Source organism: Carettochelys insculpta, chromosome 5, assembly GCF_033958435.1.
Source record: "Carettochelys insculpta isolate YL-2023 chromosome 5, ASM3395843v1, whole genome shotgun sequence".
In the NCBI taxonomy this organism is placed as follows: domain Eukaryota; kingdom Metazoa; phylum Chordata; order Testudines; family Carettochelyidae; genus Carettochelys; species Carettochelys insculpta.
In genome coordinates this window covers 88751232-88767100 of record NC_134141.1, presented here as the reverse complement: position 1 = coordinate 88767100, position 15869 = coordinate 88751232, and the positions used below count along the sequence as shown (strand labels likewise).

The following is a 15869-nucleotide window of genomic DNA, read 5'->3' as shown; positions in this document are numbered from 1 at the left end:
CAAGCGTTCCCTTAATTATGCACAGTTTCAGGGTCTCCTTAGTCTCTTTCCAAGTTCAAGTTATTCACTTTCATTAGACTAATTTTTACAGTGACTCTAAGAGTCTGAGAGTCCACATTGCCCCGTTCTTATGATTGCATATTGGTTGGATTGAGAGATTTTCATCATTTTATTCTTGCAGTTGTATTCTGTGGGCATCGTCTTTTTTAATGAGCATGATGGGGCTGATTTTTAAAGACTGAATAATGGGAAGCACTAGAATTAGGATACATAGTTGCTCATCATTTTGCTTGCAGAACCATTAGAATAAATTGTAGGCAGGAGATGTGAATAAGCCACTGAAGAAATCTATGCCAGTGATGCTATCTTCGTCCTCGGCTCCATAACCACTGCTCTTTATTCCTTGCTACAACAGTGAGTGATGGAAAAGAACTAATGATCCTCACTTGAGTTTGCTAATGTGACCCAAAGCCAACTGTCCAGCTGCCCCTTCCTAAATGATCTAGGCTGTATTCAGTTAATGAACCCGATTATCATGGACTGAGTCTCGCCATATTTCATCATGTGTCAATCTCATCCATGTTTTTATTTCTTGCTGAGATAGATGAAGAATTTCTAGCTAGAGGCCCAAAATATCCTGCCATGCACAAAATGTAGTAGGTACAGCATACGCAGAGCCAGAGCTTGATCTGTAAAAGTGCAAGTCATAGACTGTGGTCAGCTCCTTCTTTGATGTTTCCCAAATAGGTTCCATACTCTTCAATGGCAGAAGAGCATGTTACTCCAGGTCTGGCAGCTCTCCCAAGTCATATTTCCTGTCACCAAGAGGTTATGTTTAAAAAAAAATGTCAGGAAAATCCAAACAAGTTGTACTAGCAGTAATATTTGTTAGCATGAGACATGAATACCTCAGAAAGGCGAGCTCCATCTCAGCTTTTTGGCTGTAACATTTCAACTCCACTAACATTTTTTGAGTCAACTAGTCCCATTGTGTTTGTGCTTACTCACACATGATATGCCAAAAATATGCAATTTAATATACACGGACACAGACCTGACCTTGACATCTGAATTCAAAAGGTTATAACTAATTTTCATTCTTGCCTTTCTCTTAATTTAGCATATTAATAATTAACATCTAGCTTCTCTATAGCACTTTTCATCAGTCAGTCTCCAAATTGCTTTACAGCATAGGTCAGTATCACTACCAAGCCTCATGCAGAACAGAGGTTCCCTCTGAATTACATCAAATGTAGAAAGAGGATAAAAAAGTCCAAAAATAACAGCAATGCTTTAAGCAAAGCTAAAATGCTTTAGGAGATGTAACAGCCCTACAAGTAATGTTCAGTAAAGTTTGCCTGGGGGCCTTTATATTAGAAAAAAGGTGTAAAAAGACTTATATCCAACCACCTGCCTAGCATTGCCAGGTTTGAGGTAAAGGTGTTCATGATATATTCCACATGAAAGATGGATTCACATTTTCCTCCATATAGTCTTTCGCTGAAACCAGCACTATTGGTCAGAATAAAATGCCTTTGAATTGCTTAGATGTTGTGTGTTTGCTGCCATTTTTACTTTATTGTCTTTATTGCTTAATATGTGCTTTGCTTCATGTATGGGAGTGCATAGTGTCACTGATGCAGTATCTGGGTCCTCTGAGAACCCTAGCGGTCCAGACTCCATATGGCAAACTGGCACTTTGAATATAACGTTATAAATCCAACCACTCCTCCGGTATCACTGAAAAAATTGGTGTTCTGTGAAATAGCTCCGTGTTGGGTAATGCTAAGAAGTGGCACTCCAGAGGCCAATAGTCTTTGCAATGAATGAAGACTATGGCTATAAAATCATGGTGGATTTTTTTAATGCTACAGTCATTTAAAATAGTGTGGCTTTTCAAGGTGTAAGAAAAACTACTTCTAATGCAGTCTTTTCTGAGGACAAACCTGATCAAAAAGCCTGAACATTTCAATAGCCTTCCACCAGTCATCATAGCCCACCGGGAACACAAATTTGATGATCAATTGCTTCCAAAAGCCACAATTTTCATATGTAGCGCCTACATTATGCTCATGTTTGTGCATGCTCCCACTCTGGTAATAAATCAGATTTTCACCCATAGGATGTTATGTATTGTTGCATAAGTGAGCTGACTGACCCTTCCGCATACATGCCACCATGCACAAACTCAGGATTTAGGAGAAGAGATTTTGCAGTTTAAACATAGGCACCCAGATTTTAAAATGATGTTCTGCCATTTATTCTAGTAATCACTATGACAATCAATAATCAGAACATACACAGAATTCTTCATCTGTAGGTATCGTGGCCAGCATTATCAGCATCCTTGGAAATGATGCCATGGAATTATTATCTGTACATTACACTCAGTTCCAGGATTTTGAATTCAACTTGTAGCATGAAAGTCCTAATATGAACACCTCCTGGATTCAGTTGGTTCAAAATATTTTGCTAGGTCCTGTGCACAGTATTTTCTGACCAAATCCATGTATCCAAGTCAATTAGAAATACTGAGAGTGGGGGTGGATTAGAATAGAAAAAGCTGAGGCTGGTTAAGGTATAAATATACAACATCACAAAAAGGAATAGGAGCCCTCAGTACAGTGTGTGCTGGGGGAAGAGGGGTGCCAAAGGGAGCACTCAGTAACTGTGGTTGCAGCTCTGTGCAGTAAGAACAGACAGAGTTCCATATGGAGGCCAGGAAAGGGAACCAGTGTAACTAGGGCATGCAAGAGTTTTGAAGTGTTTTATATAACATGACAAGCTGTGATTCTTGCTGATTTAATGAAGTGCAAAAGAACAAAAGAGCTAACTCAATAATGAGCTGAGCAAATATTTCTGCACCTCCCAAAGTACCTGATGAGTAGGTGGACAATGAAAAGAAAAACTGGTACCTAAATCTCTCTCTCAGGACTGTAAATACCTCTGGTCTAGTTATTTACCTCTGGAAAACTGCTTAGCTACAAAATTAAAAATCAGCTTTAGTCTTATCCTAGTTTCCAGCTGATGTTTCCCCAGTGCTTCTGGAAACAGTAGCCACTGCTCCAGAGGCCATGGCTGCACAGCAAAATAGGATGTGTGACAGCCAGTCTCAGACAGCCTTGGGTTGTGGGGCTTCCCCTGTGGAGGCTAAAAATAGCAGTGGAGATGCTCAGGCTTGGGGAAGAGCCTCAGAGCAGAGGCCCCAGCCCATGTCTGAATCTTTACACTGGTCTCTTGAGCCTCAGAGCCCAAGGCTTGTTGGTTGACTCAGGCTCTAAGACTTGCCACTGATGGGTGTGTGGCTTTGCAGGGGAGGGGAGCAGTACTGTATTGCTGTGTTGATGCACCCAGAGCAGCCGAGCAGCGCAGTAGGTGTATGGCAGGCCAATGCTGAGGAACTGTAGTAGAAGGGTGCAGGGAAGCAGAACACAACGCCGCACCCGGCGATGGGCACAACCACTTCTACAATCCACAGTGCAGAGCTCCATTTCCTTGCACAAGCTCAGGCAAGTCACTCTGTGTCACTGTTTCCTATCTGTGTATCAAGGATACTGGCAGTGCTTAATTTGTAGTGAAAGAAGTGCCAGGTCGCAAGCCTTCTTTTTACATTCATAATTGATGTAGCAATCCCAGAGGTGTTCGGGCAGTGAACTGCCAAACCTAGGGGTCTCAGGCAAAGACCTGGCAAGTACTGGCATAAATAAAACACTGGAATCTGGCATTGCTCTACCTCCTAGAGACGTTAGGAGAATAAACACGTTAAAGAACATGTGGCACAGTGGTATTGGGGGTCAGACCAAATACAACAGATACAGAGTCTGAAGAGAAAAGAAATCAAAGTTATTAGTAAGATAATGTCAGTGCAAGAGGGGGAGTACTCATCTCAGTGAAAGACTAGTTCAGGCCTTTGGTAAGAGAACATGAATCCTTTGTGATGTTCTTTGTCATGAAGTGCAAAAGGCCTGGAACACACCAGTTGGTTTTGTTATTAAAGTAGCATGTGCTAGGCACGACTTCCTATGCATCAATGCACAAAGTACCTGCCCTCACACCCACACTCATTGAGTCCAACTTTTTAACAGTATCTTGCCCTGTTTCATAGGTCACTGCTTGCTGTATACAATCAGCCTTTCCCCCAGAGATTTACTGTAGAAGGCAGCATGCAAAGTATTTGAACATTAAAAACTAGCATTTTGCTTCTGTGCAGGAGTAACTGTACACATGAAACAGGTGCAAAAGAAATTCAACATTTGAAATACATGCTTTATCTGTGCAGCAGGATCCTGGTCACCAGAATTCATAGCTGCGTTTTCAGTCTAAGTTGCACAGATAGTGGATTGTTCATTGACAGAAAAAGCAATACCATGAAGTTGGCTGTATTGATTGCAAAGAGTATTTGTCAGTTCAAACTTGTGAACTCTCAGCAGTCAAATGTTGTTACAGGTTATAGAAGTCAGAAAGCTACTGCATACCGGTTTGGTTATATTCCCCAAGTTTGGCATGAAGTTATGTGCTTCCACTTGACCAAGGCTCATGTAGTTTTACTTTCATTAATGCAGCAGGCTTGCTGTTGGCAGTAACGTCTTGGAATTAACATTTTGGCACATTTTATGGTGCCTATTGAGGTTTCTACTGCTTGTCAATCAAACCCTGTTAGTGCTTTCCTCATAGAGGAAAATTGGGTAGAACTCTCCTCAGGCAGACCTCTACCAATACAAACAATGCACAGTAACAGTAAAAAAGAATAGGTTCTGCTATAAATACTTTTATAACTGGCCTGTGTGATTTACTGCCCATTTAGTTAATCCCTATAAAATGGCACAGCTGAATACCTTTAAATTATATGCATACAGATGACTAATTAAATACGCAGTTAAATGGCTTGACCTGGCACAATTCTGACCATTAAAACCATTAAAGAAATAAAGCTTGCATTTCCCTTTAGGCAAAGGCATTTGATGAATAATTTTTGTGTCACGAAGGGCTGAAGCCATTTAGGCGGAATGGGGTCTAGGGACTTGCAAGCAAGAAGGATATGCTGCTACTTACAAACCAGCAAACTGCCAACACTTCTGATTCCTCTGTATTGTCAGCACCAATATCTCTGGTCTCCATCTAGCTTTGAGATTACTGTAACAAGACAATGGGGGCAGGGGGAGGAATAAATCATAAACATTAAAAACTTGCCAAACATTTTTCATAAAGCTAAAAAGCCAAAGTTAAATAAAAAACCTCATATGGTGTCTCAGTCCAATTCCAAGTGGAGCAGCTCTGGGATCTGATCTGGGAATACAACTAGGCAGAAAGGATTCCCTACTGCTACACAGTTAACTAGAGGACACTGTACCCCAGTCCCTGGAGGCCTCTCTGGCCAGAAGGGAGTTTGGTCAGAACTCACCACCCTGACTGTTCCGGGCAACTGCAACATTCATTTCCAGTATGCAAGCAGTTTAAAGCCATCTTTGCCCCCTGCTTCTCCCTTCTTGCCCTGAGTTCAGATCAGCCATTATGGAGTGGTTAGAACAATTAGCATATAATAAGTTTGTTTCAAATGCCAGGTTTATGGCTAAAGCCCCTCCTGCTTTTGCACTGAGCAAACACTCAAAGTTGACCTCCCTCTTGCTTTAACTGTTTTTCTTCTTCTAGCTTTTCTATGTCCTGGCACTAATGCTGACCTTTGGGAGACAACTCCAGACATCCAACTTTGGAAGTAACTTCATTCAATCTAGCCTGAACATGTTGAGGGTCTGCATTCTAGTGGCCAGGAAGACAATTTCAGCTGACACTTTGATACTGACTGAACCGGATTAAATCAAAAACAAAATCACAGAATGAGGTTACCAAACCTGAGCTTTCCTTTGAATGTTTGTGCTGCAGTTTACATCTTCAAGAGTCTATCTTTTGCACTTATGTTTGCTGGGGTTCTGATCATGTGCACTAGACTAAAGCAGGTATCACTTTGTCACCAAGAACAGTTTAGGCCCTAAAATTATACTTCTACTTATTTCTACAGACCTAATTCTTCAACAGAAGTACTACTTCAACTGAAGTAATTAAAAAGCTCTGCCATTATGGCACGGCACCTGCTTCTATCAAAAACTCATTTAGCTTATCGTTCTGCTTGACTTTCTGCAGTAATTTCTGAACAGACAAGTTTTTTGTTCTACTAAGAACATTTTTCTTTGAGAAATAATTATATTAATTATATATGTTCTCAGGCCATGTAGGCTGTAAGATTGAACTGCCAAGAATTGTCAGGGGGGAAAGAAACATAGCAATGTAAAAATGATACTGAATGTATAAAAAGAGAGAGTGAAATATTTCATGTTTCAGAGGGTGATAATGAGACTAAGACAGCTTGCAGCCAAAAGTTACAGTAACTAGAGCTCAGAAGCAGCACAGGCACCTGGGCTCAGAGAGAAGCAAATAGTGACTGATTTATGAATGCCAAACCCAGCCCAGGTTCATAATATGATTTCATATGAAACTGTCTCCTTTCACAAACAGTTCAGCTGCTTTATACGGTATATATGCTGAGATTGTGATTGATAGCAATTAACTGGCTTGTCTTAGAGAAAACAGACCATAGGCAACTATGTTAAATATATCTTCAGTCGTACCATTCCCATGTATTCACCAGTCTGCAGTGCTCAAATTGTAGGGTGGCAATGCATGCCCCCTTAAGTATAGTGGGGAAGCAAGGGAGTATTACTGATGTTATTATTCCATTGCAAGTTCTTTTATTGGAGCTGGCTGAAGTATTAGTGGTGCACATTTTCCTTTGCAATTTGCCTGTTACCGTTTCACAAAAAAGTTCATGAGCAACTTCTCAAATCCAGAAAAGTTTTGACGAAACTTCAAGCAGAAATGTTTGTGGAAATAGGTAGCCAGCAAATACTTTGCCACAAGTTTTCTTTTGCTCTTTCAAATTTCAAGCTGGGTTTCTCACTTGTGATTCATCACCTGTGACACATGGTGTTGGTTCTGTTTTCCTCGTTGTCTGAGTCTATGTTTTCCTCATTGGCTGTTTAGCGGAGGCCTTTTCACTATGGCTGAGTCTACACTTACAATCTTCTTTCGAAAGCGGCATGCAAATGAGGGAAATCAAAAGGCAAATGAGGTGCAGGTTTACATATCTGGCACCTCATTTGCATATTCTTCTTTCAAAGGAAGAAAAGCAGCGTAGATGCAGCTGTTTCGAAAGTAAACCACATCTTCAAAAGAACCCTTCTTCCCATAAAAAAGGGAAGAAGGGTTGTTTCAAAGATGGGGTTTACTTTCGAAAGAGACGTATCTACACTGCTTTTCTTCTTTCAAAAGAAGCTCTTTTGAAAGAATATGCAAATGAGGTGTCAGATATGCAAATCAGCACCTCGTTTGCATTTTGATTTCCCTCATTTGCATGCCTCTTTTGAAAGAGGAATGCAAGTGTAGACGCAGCCTATGTCTTTGGCATTTGAGATAGAGAAGCCATGTGGGGCTCTCCTAATGTGAGGTGAGGGGGCAGAGAAACAGATCCTGGGTTAACTGGGACCTAAAACATGTGAAGTTTTACAAACAGTAACTAGCACTTTGAAAGGCATCCAGAAGTAAATTGGTAGCCAATACAGAGTACATGGAGCAGACCTTTTTATGCCCTTACTGGTCTGCCCTTTTTCAAGGGCAAATTTTGCTGTAACTGGACATTCTGGACTTGAAGCTCAGCTTTGCCAAGGGAGTATGCATTGCCTGCAGCTTTGACACAGCCCTGACAACTCCAGAGATATTGCTCCAGATGCATCTAACCTTTTCTGAGAGATATAATGGAAGTTGCCTCACGGAAGGCACTTATCTCTGAAACCTGGTAAAAACAGTCTGGTCATATTACACATCACACTACCCTGCAGAGACTCACTTTTCAGACACCATAGCTGAGGCCAAGAAAGACTTTCTAATCTGCTCCACAGCCACCCCATGGAACCACAAGAACATCCCATAGTACAGTCAACTGGATTCCTCGGTGGTCTTCTTACAATAACATTGGGATTGCCTCTGTTCTCAATTCACCTGTCAGAGGTCACTACTGAACTGTAGTGACCCACAGAAATGCTCCTGGAAAGTAGATTTTGAGCTCAGATTCTTGATTACTCTGAGTTTATATGGAGTGGGTCAGCATCGCATCTCATTTATTGACATACAGGCTACGTCTACACGTGCCCCAAACTTCGAAATGGCCATGCAAATGGCCATTTCGAAGTTTACTAATGTAGCGCTGAAATGCATGTTCAGCGCTTCATTAGCATGTGGGCTGCCGCGGCGCTTCAAAAGTGACGCACCTTGCTGCCGCGTGGCGCGTCCAGACGGGGCTCCTTTTCGAAAGGACCCCACCTACTTCAAAGTCCCCTTATTCCCATGAGCTGATGGGAATAAGGGGACTTCGAAGTAGGCGGCGTCCTTTCGAAAAGGAGCCCTGTCTGGACGCGCTGCGCGGCGGCAAGGCATGTCAATTTCAAAGCACCGCGGCAGCCCGCATGCTAATGAAGCGCTGAATATGCATTTCAGCGCTTCATTAGTAAACTTCGAAATGGCCATTTGCATGGTCATTTCGAAGTTTGGGGCACGTGTAGACACGGCCACAGACAATTAAATAAGCCAGACAAACATCAGATTACACCTTCCCCAGACAGTGCCTCACCTGAGCATGCAATTACTTTGTGTGAACGTGACAAGAGAAAATTCTATGTAGACTCCATGTTCAGTCACTAGATATTACACTGGTGTAAAGTTTGGATAACTGGAGCCTCAGTTAGCAAATTTTTTTCCCAACATGCCTAGCTTGGTGGGTCTTGCTCACAGCTGGGTCAAACTGATCTCCATTTTTTGATGTCAAGAAAAAACTTTTTCCCAGATCAGCTGGACAGGAACTTGGGAGAGGGAGCTTTTGCCTTCCCCAGTAGCATAAGGAGCAGGTCACTTGCCAGGTATATCAAGTCAACTGCTTGCCATGTCATGACCATTGCAGCCTCCTAATCTTTGCCTGTCTTGCTATTTAGTGTCTGGAATCTACTTTAATCCAGTCCAGGTTATTAAATTCAATATAAGAGTAACTGGATTGAATTGGGTTGTATAGAGGGGCAAATACCCCATTACTGCAAGAAAGGGGTTAAGGCGGGCCAGAGGAAGCCTGTGCAGCACCCCAGCCAATGAGTGAAGGGTGGAGGGCAGCTTGCTGGAGCAGCCTTACCTATAATGCGATGCTTCAGCAGAGTTGGGTCAGTCAGACCCTGACCAGGGAAGGTGCAGGATCAGCTCCCAGCAAGCACCTTAGGAGAGCAGTCCTGTGCAGTCTAAGGAGATGCTCCATCTTGGATGCATGGCAGGCTTCTGGCCCTGATAGAGGCCCAGAAGGTGCAAGGGGTCACTAGGAAATTGGCCCAGGGAGTGAGAGGGTGGTCAAGGGGAAGAGAAGGAGGACAGAACAAGCTTCTGTCAGCATCAGAGTAGTGGGCAGGGCCTGAATCCCTTCCCTCTCTCCTTTCACTGCACCTAGCCACGCCAACTCTAGCCAATTTGGGCTGTGTCTTGCCCCTGAGGTAGTGGGCAGGTGGCCACATTGGTGGGCATCCTGAAACAGGGTTTCATTGCTGAAGGGCAGTGTCCTAAAGAGGACCTAGTGATCCTGGGAGTGAGGTGGGTCCTGACCAGAGTAAAAGGTAGAGCAGGGAGCAGTGGCGGCTAACACACCCACCAGAGGGAGGCACCAGCTGAGGAAATCAAGCTATTTCCTTCATCAACCAACAGGTGGCACCAAAGTGGTGAGTTTGCCCCATGACAGGTGTGACTTAATAGCCTGTGATGTGCAGGAAGTCAGATTTTGTGGTCCCTTCTGGCCTGAAATTTTCTGACTCAAACAAGGCTTGAGCGAAAGAGAAAAGAGAAGATTTACAGTCCTTCAATCCAGTTGATCAGCTGTTTCTTCCTAACCTATCTCTCAAAATTGCAGGGGGTTCTTCAGGTCCTTTGTCTGATTAGAAGAGCTGTATCTAGATATTTAGTTGTCACGCATCACCATAGTATCTCAGTGCCCTTGTCACAGCTGGATGGTACCCTCAATAAGATAGCAAGTACTGTTTCACAAATGGGGACCTAAGGAATAGGGCAGATTAAGTGACTTGCCCAAGGTCACACAGGAAATTTATAGCTCAGTCAAGACTAGCTCTCCAGTCTCTTGACTTCCTGTCTAGTGCCTTTCCACTAGACTGTCCTTTTTGCTGTCCCTGATTAAGCTATGCTTGTCCAGACAGAAAACAGAAAGAATATCATGTTACTTGTGTGACCAATAACAACTGAACACACATCATTAACCACAGGAGGTAGCAAAACAGTATGAACAAATATTTTTGCGAATATAACCTGATGATTCATTTTACTGGTATTCACCCTCCCTTTTATTTACAAACTTTCTGGTAAGTGAGTATTACTTACAAGAATGTTTACAGAAAGTAAAACACTGTGAACGGCAATGCAATAAATGTTTGCAAGAGCATCTGCATTAGAAGTTCCCTGCAAGTTATTTTGAAAAGTCACATTTTATCATTTGCACAATGGATCAGTTGAATAATTATGAATATTAGTTGATAATTTGTGAATGGAAGACAGATTCTTTTCACACATATAAAGCTTGACACCTGATCAGGGAAAAAGAATACCAAGTGGCTGAGATGTGCAATATGAATACTGAAGATTCATACTCACCATTCCACAAGAAATGTTTGGATAATAATTTGCAAACAGAAAATGCTATATTTTGTTAAATTGTCTAGTTCACTCTGAATAGTCTACCCACCTCCAATAACACCTGGCCAACTGAAATCAAACAGCAAGTGCCAAATTCATAATCACTATTCAAAACTAAATATAATATTCTTGGAACATTCTGGAAATAAATTTTGCATAAATTATAGGAAATCGCAATTGGCTGTTGGACAATTTTTGAACAGAAAATGAGGCAAAATGTGCTAAGTAGATTATTCAGTGTGAATTATCCTTTCAGCCCCATAACTAACTTTGACAAGGTGTTTCTTAGGAAAATCCCTTTAAAGGGACAATGTACAATTATAATAAGTCAGAGAAAAGGGATCGCTTAAGTGCCTTCCTTCTGTTATAAAGAGCACCTAATTGACTATATGTCAAAAATGAATATATTTAATGAATATTTCAGTGCATGGGAGGATACTGAAATAAAAAGACTCTTGTGCTGAATAATTTTCATTTTTTACCTTTCCTCTTGATCATCTGTCCTTGGCCCAAGCCTTTATATTACTGGTCCCACTGGTTTTGTGCTGGTTTATGGTCACAGGTTTTACCTGTCAGTTTTGTGTTGGCCCTCAAATTGTTTGCTATCTTCTACAGCAATTCCTGTGCACCTTAGTCCGATTGTAATTGTCTAATTGTCTTTGGGTACCAACATTCGTGGAATGCAGACAGCACATACCACTAGAACATGAGTTCACGTATGTCTATTATTTACTACAAGTTAACCGTGCACCAAAATGGGAAGGAAACGGTCTGCTAGTTGACTGCTATCCAATCCACAGGTAATTTTAATTCTGTCAAGATGGGGGTTACCTGTAGAGGGCATTTGTTAGTGAGAAAGTGCAGACTCAAAAGTTTAATAGAGTAAATTGTTTGTGTGAAAAAGTGTCTTGTTCACAAACTCCAAAGTCAGGCATGCACATGCTTTAGTCCTGCTGACAGCCCATTCATGAGTACCATGTGAGAGAAAACAACAGCTGAGAAACTGCTGTTTCCAAATGAGAGGGGGCCATGACATGCGGGGTGCATGCCAGTGGAGTGAAAGGCATATCACCTGCCTGCTCTTCCACTTTGGCAAGTCATAAACTTGCATTGACACGGTACCAGAGTGCAAAAGCTGGCACGCACCATGCATATACTCCGCAACATGCATCTCACATACCCCAAAATTCTTCAGTCCCTCCTGCTTTCTTTTAGAATCTAAGACCTTGCTGACAGCGTGTAGTGGAAAGTCCCACTACATGGGTTACATATTTCACCTACTTACGATATATAAAATTTGGCGTGTGGGGGGAATAATCTGGGTTGCCAAACAGGCTTTTGCTTCACCAGTAGTATCCAGTGGGCACAAAAATATACTTACAGGCCAAATCCTCAACGCTTAGTTGCGTGATTAGTCCCATTGTGAACTGTCCTACTGAATTCATAAGTACATAGTTATTTAAGAATTGCCATACAGGTCAAGCCAATAGTCCAACTAGTACAGTATCCTGTCACCGACAAAGGCCAGGCCACCTCATGGACAAGATGATGACAGAGTTCCACGAGTCTGGTGGAGGAAATGGCTAATAAATCATACAGGGACTCACCATGTGAGAAGGTGAAGGAGGCTGATATAAACTACAATCAGAGGAGTAGGAATTCAGCCTTTTCTGGAAGAGGAACCCTCAGAAGACGACACGTCTTTTATAGAGGAAGAATCTTCTTTCATGGAACAACCAACACATCCCCAGTGCACTCTGCGTGGTCTGGCCTTATTTCAAATTGGAACAAAGCCAAGTAGTGATTCCCACACCCCAACCCAGCAGCGCCAAGCCCCCCAGGTTTCACTTGAGTTCACCTTCAGTTCACTTCACTGTCAGAGCACAGAGTTCAAACATTTGGACTGAACCTGAAAGAATGTTTCCCTTCGTCCCAACAGTCTGCTGAGTCAGACTGCACATTGTTCAGCTTTATTCCAGCCTACATCAAAATCATGTCTGTCGGTATAACTCCTACCAATGAGTCCAAACAGGCTAAAGACACTGGTTCTAGTATTCTCTTCTTTCTGAAGTTGTTATACTTGAGGAGTCATGGAAGGCACCAAAATGACACTGCTAGAAACTGAAGACATCAATGTAGCTATAAAATGCAGCCAGGGCAGCAGCCATGCTAGTTCCTCTGCCCCACTCCTACAACCCTGGTTTGGGAATATCTCCTCTAGAAGTGAGAGGTTTATTATTTTTCTGTGCCCAGTGAGCCCTTAGCATCCTTATCAGGAGTCCCAGTGAGGCCAATTTGTACTAACTGTGGTGAAGTGGGCATGCAGTTACAATGGCAAAGACCTTTAGGGGTAGGAGAGCCATAAATGTCAAAATTAGATGGACAAACTGATTTGTTTTTGTGAAGTGAATAGGCAAGCTAAAGTTCACATACCCCAGCAGGGATGGAGAGAAGCACAGAAGGGGCAGATGGTCAGACACAGGCATGAGGAATTGAAGGTCATAGCTCGGCCACAGTAAAATATACACTGACCAAAGGAAGGAAATTTTGTGAAGATTCTTTGGAAGAAAGAGCATATGCAGAGAATTTCATAGAATATGTGACCAGCTCTAAAGTCACAGTGGATGAGTATGCTGATCTACTCTGAATTCATATATAACAGGCCACAGAATCCTACGCAGTAGCTCCTGCATCCAGTCCAAAAATGTGATTGAGCTCGAGTGTCAATCTTCAACCTCTTCCATACCATGTGTCCTCTCCCACCTAGCTGAGCTCTACCCAGGACCATCTGATTGTGGTGTCTGGGGCTATCAGATTGTAATATGAACATACATATCATTGTTGCAACCACTGTTATATGTTTGCAAAAAATCTTGTATAAAATGGGCAAGTCTATAAAAAGCTTATGAGTTGCCGGTTATATTTGTGCCATTTGTCATTTTTGCATTTAAAGTTATAAGATAGACTATGTACTTGTATTTCAAATGTTGTTTCTGGGGAACACCAACAGGTGGTCGACCAGCCTATTGGCAAAGGACTGCTGATCAGATGCATAGCAGTACTTGAGTAACAATAAGCCAATCCACTTCTGGTTAGCTTTACCGTGAACGTTCAGACCCAGCATGGGAACAATGGCAACCACCTGTAAAGGCCTGAGTCATGCATGGACGGATGTCTTCAATACTGCTTCTCATCTCTGGAGGATCCTTATGGCAAGCTGAAGGTCCAAACAAAGGATGGAATAACCCATCCAATGCCTGTTTATTCCAGAGGGTTGGCTTAAGCCAGCAGTTTATTCCATCACTGCTACAAACCTGCACAAGCAACTTTGCAATTGGTGTATGTATTTGATCACTTTAACAATTATAACTCTCTGACTTAAACCTTTAAATTTTATATTCTAAAGGATTGGAAATAGTGTACTTTTGGGGTAAGAGTCCAAGTTATAAATGGACCTGGGAATGTGGTGAGTCCTTTGAGATCTAAAGAACCTTTTTATTTGATGAGATTGATTTTCATAACTTCTCATCTGTATAAGGAGTTGTACTCATGGTGGCACAGGAGAACTGAAGTGTAGGAGGAAATTGCTTATATGATTTCTCGTTAGCCAGTTGGCAAACAGAAGTTCTCTTTGAGAATGGTTTGGTAGATGACTCCTAGTCTTGGGCTATAAGTAGCCCCCTCTCTAAGACATTCACCCTGAATAGATACCCTTAGAAGTATAGTAACAGAGAGGAAGCCATGCTAGTCTGTACACTATCAAAACAAAAAGCAGTCAAGTAGCACTTTAAAGACTAGCAAAATAGTTTATTAGGTGAGCTTTCGTGGGACAGACCCACTTCTTCAGACCACAGCCAGACCAGAACAGACTCAATATTTAAGACACAGAGAACCAAAAACAGTAAGCAAGGAGGGCAAATCAGAAAAAGATAATCAAGGTGAGCAAATCAGAGAGTGGAGGGGTGGGGGGAAGGTCAAGAATTAGATTAAGCCTTAGAAGTGTTCCTCAGAACCCTCTTGTTACAGCGACCCCAGATTAAGGACTCGTAAACCAGAGCATACCAGAGGGATAGGAGAAAGGAGCTACTGTACTACTGTCAGTTTGTCTGGAGTGGCTCGCCACCATGAGTGACTATATCAGGGCTACCAGAAAAGAAGAACAGACGCTCCCAACTGGTGTTATATTTTGCAATTACATTGCTCCGAGCCAGTAACAGATGTGGACTCCTGGATCACGATACTAGTCTTAACGTGGAATCATAGACAGATCCTTTTAGACTCTTCAGTCTTTCTTATCATCTAAGTGAACTTTGTGATAAAAGGTTTCTGAAACCTAGAATCACACCACCTCAGATTTCTCCCAGTCCCAAGAGAGCAGTCACTCACCCATGATCAATTGATACTCCAAAGACAACACAGGAAGTCAATTCTACAGTAAACTATAGGTTTATTGGCTAAGAAAAGCAGGTAAAATACAATAGCAGGTAAATTACAATTTATTACTCCAAATAGCATCCATCTTATAACAAACACCAGTTTCCCAAAAGTCTTTTCCAGATTACCTAGAATAATTATGGGGTTTTTCTTCCCTCAGAATATCTGACTCTCTGTCTCTATTCATGTGGGCTTTTTCTTTGATTTTTGACCTTCAGCAGTATACAAAATGGCCACTGGTTTTGGAATTAGCATTTTTTGTTAAAAGTCCTTAAATCCTTTATTAGCATTTCCCAAAGTTTATTCCATGGGTAGTTAAGTTGCAAAGGTATTTACTTAACACATAAATGTTTGGTATTACATTATGACAGGAACAGCTAAGCAAAAACAATACAGGTGTCATCACATGCATTTTATGAAGTTTACACAGCCAAAAACACTTACACATTTACAGTTGCTTTGATACAATATGCAAGTCAAATTGACCTGACTACACTCCACTATGACATGGTCAGCCAGCATCACAGACACATTCACAACCTTTCATTTATTTAAATTTATCTTCTGTGCCTATTTCATATTCTAGGCACATCTAGGCACACTGAACTTAAATAAAACACATTAGGAGATTCATAGAGAAAGGTTTTCAAGAACAA

General features: G+C 41.8%; 1 long non-coding RNA gene across 1 annotated transcript; it reads right to left on the bottom strand.

Annotated features, from left to right (window-relative positions):
• Positions 1–727: 727 nt before the first annotated feature.
• Positions 728–5496, bottom strand: LOC142013927 (uncharacterized). Its single transcript, XR_012645826.1, has 3 exons — positions 5402–5496; positions 5053–5133; positions 728–815 (listed from the first exon to the last, which is right to left on the bottom strand). It is a non-coding gene; the product is annotated as an uncharacterized LOC142013927 (long non-coding RNA).
• Positions 5497–15869: the final 10373 nt, after the last annotated feature.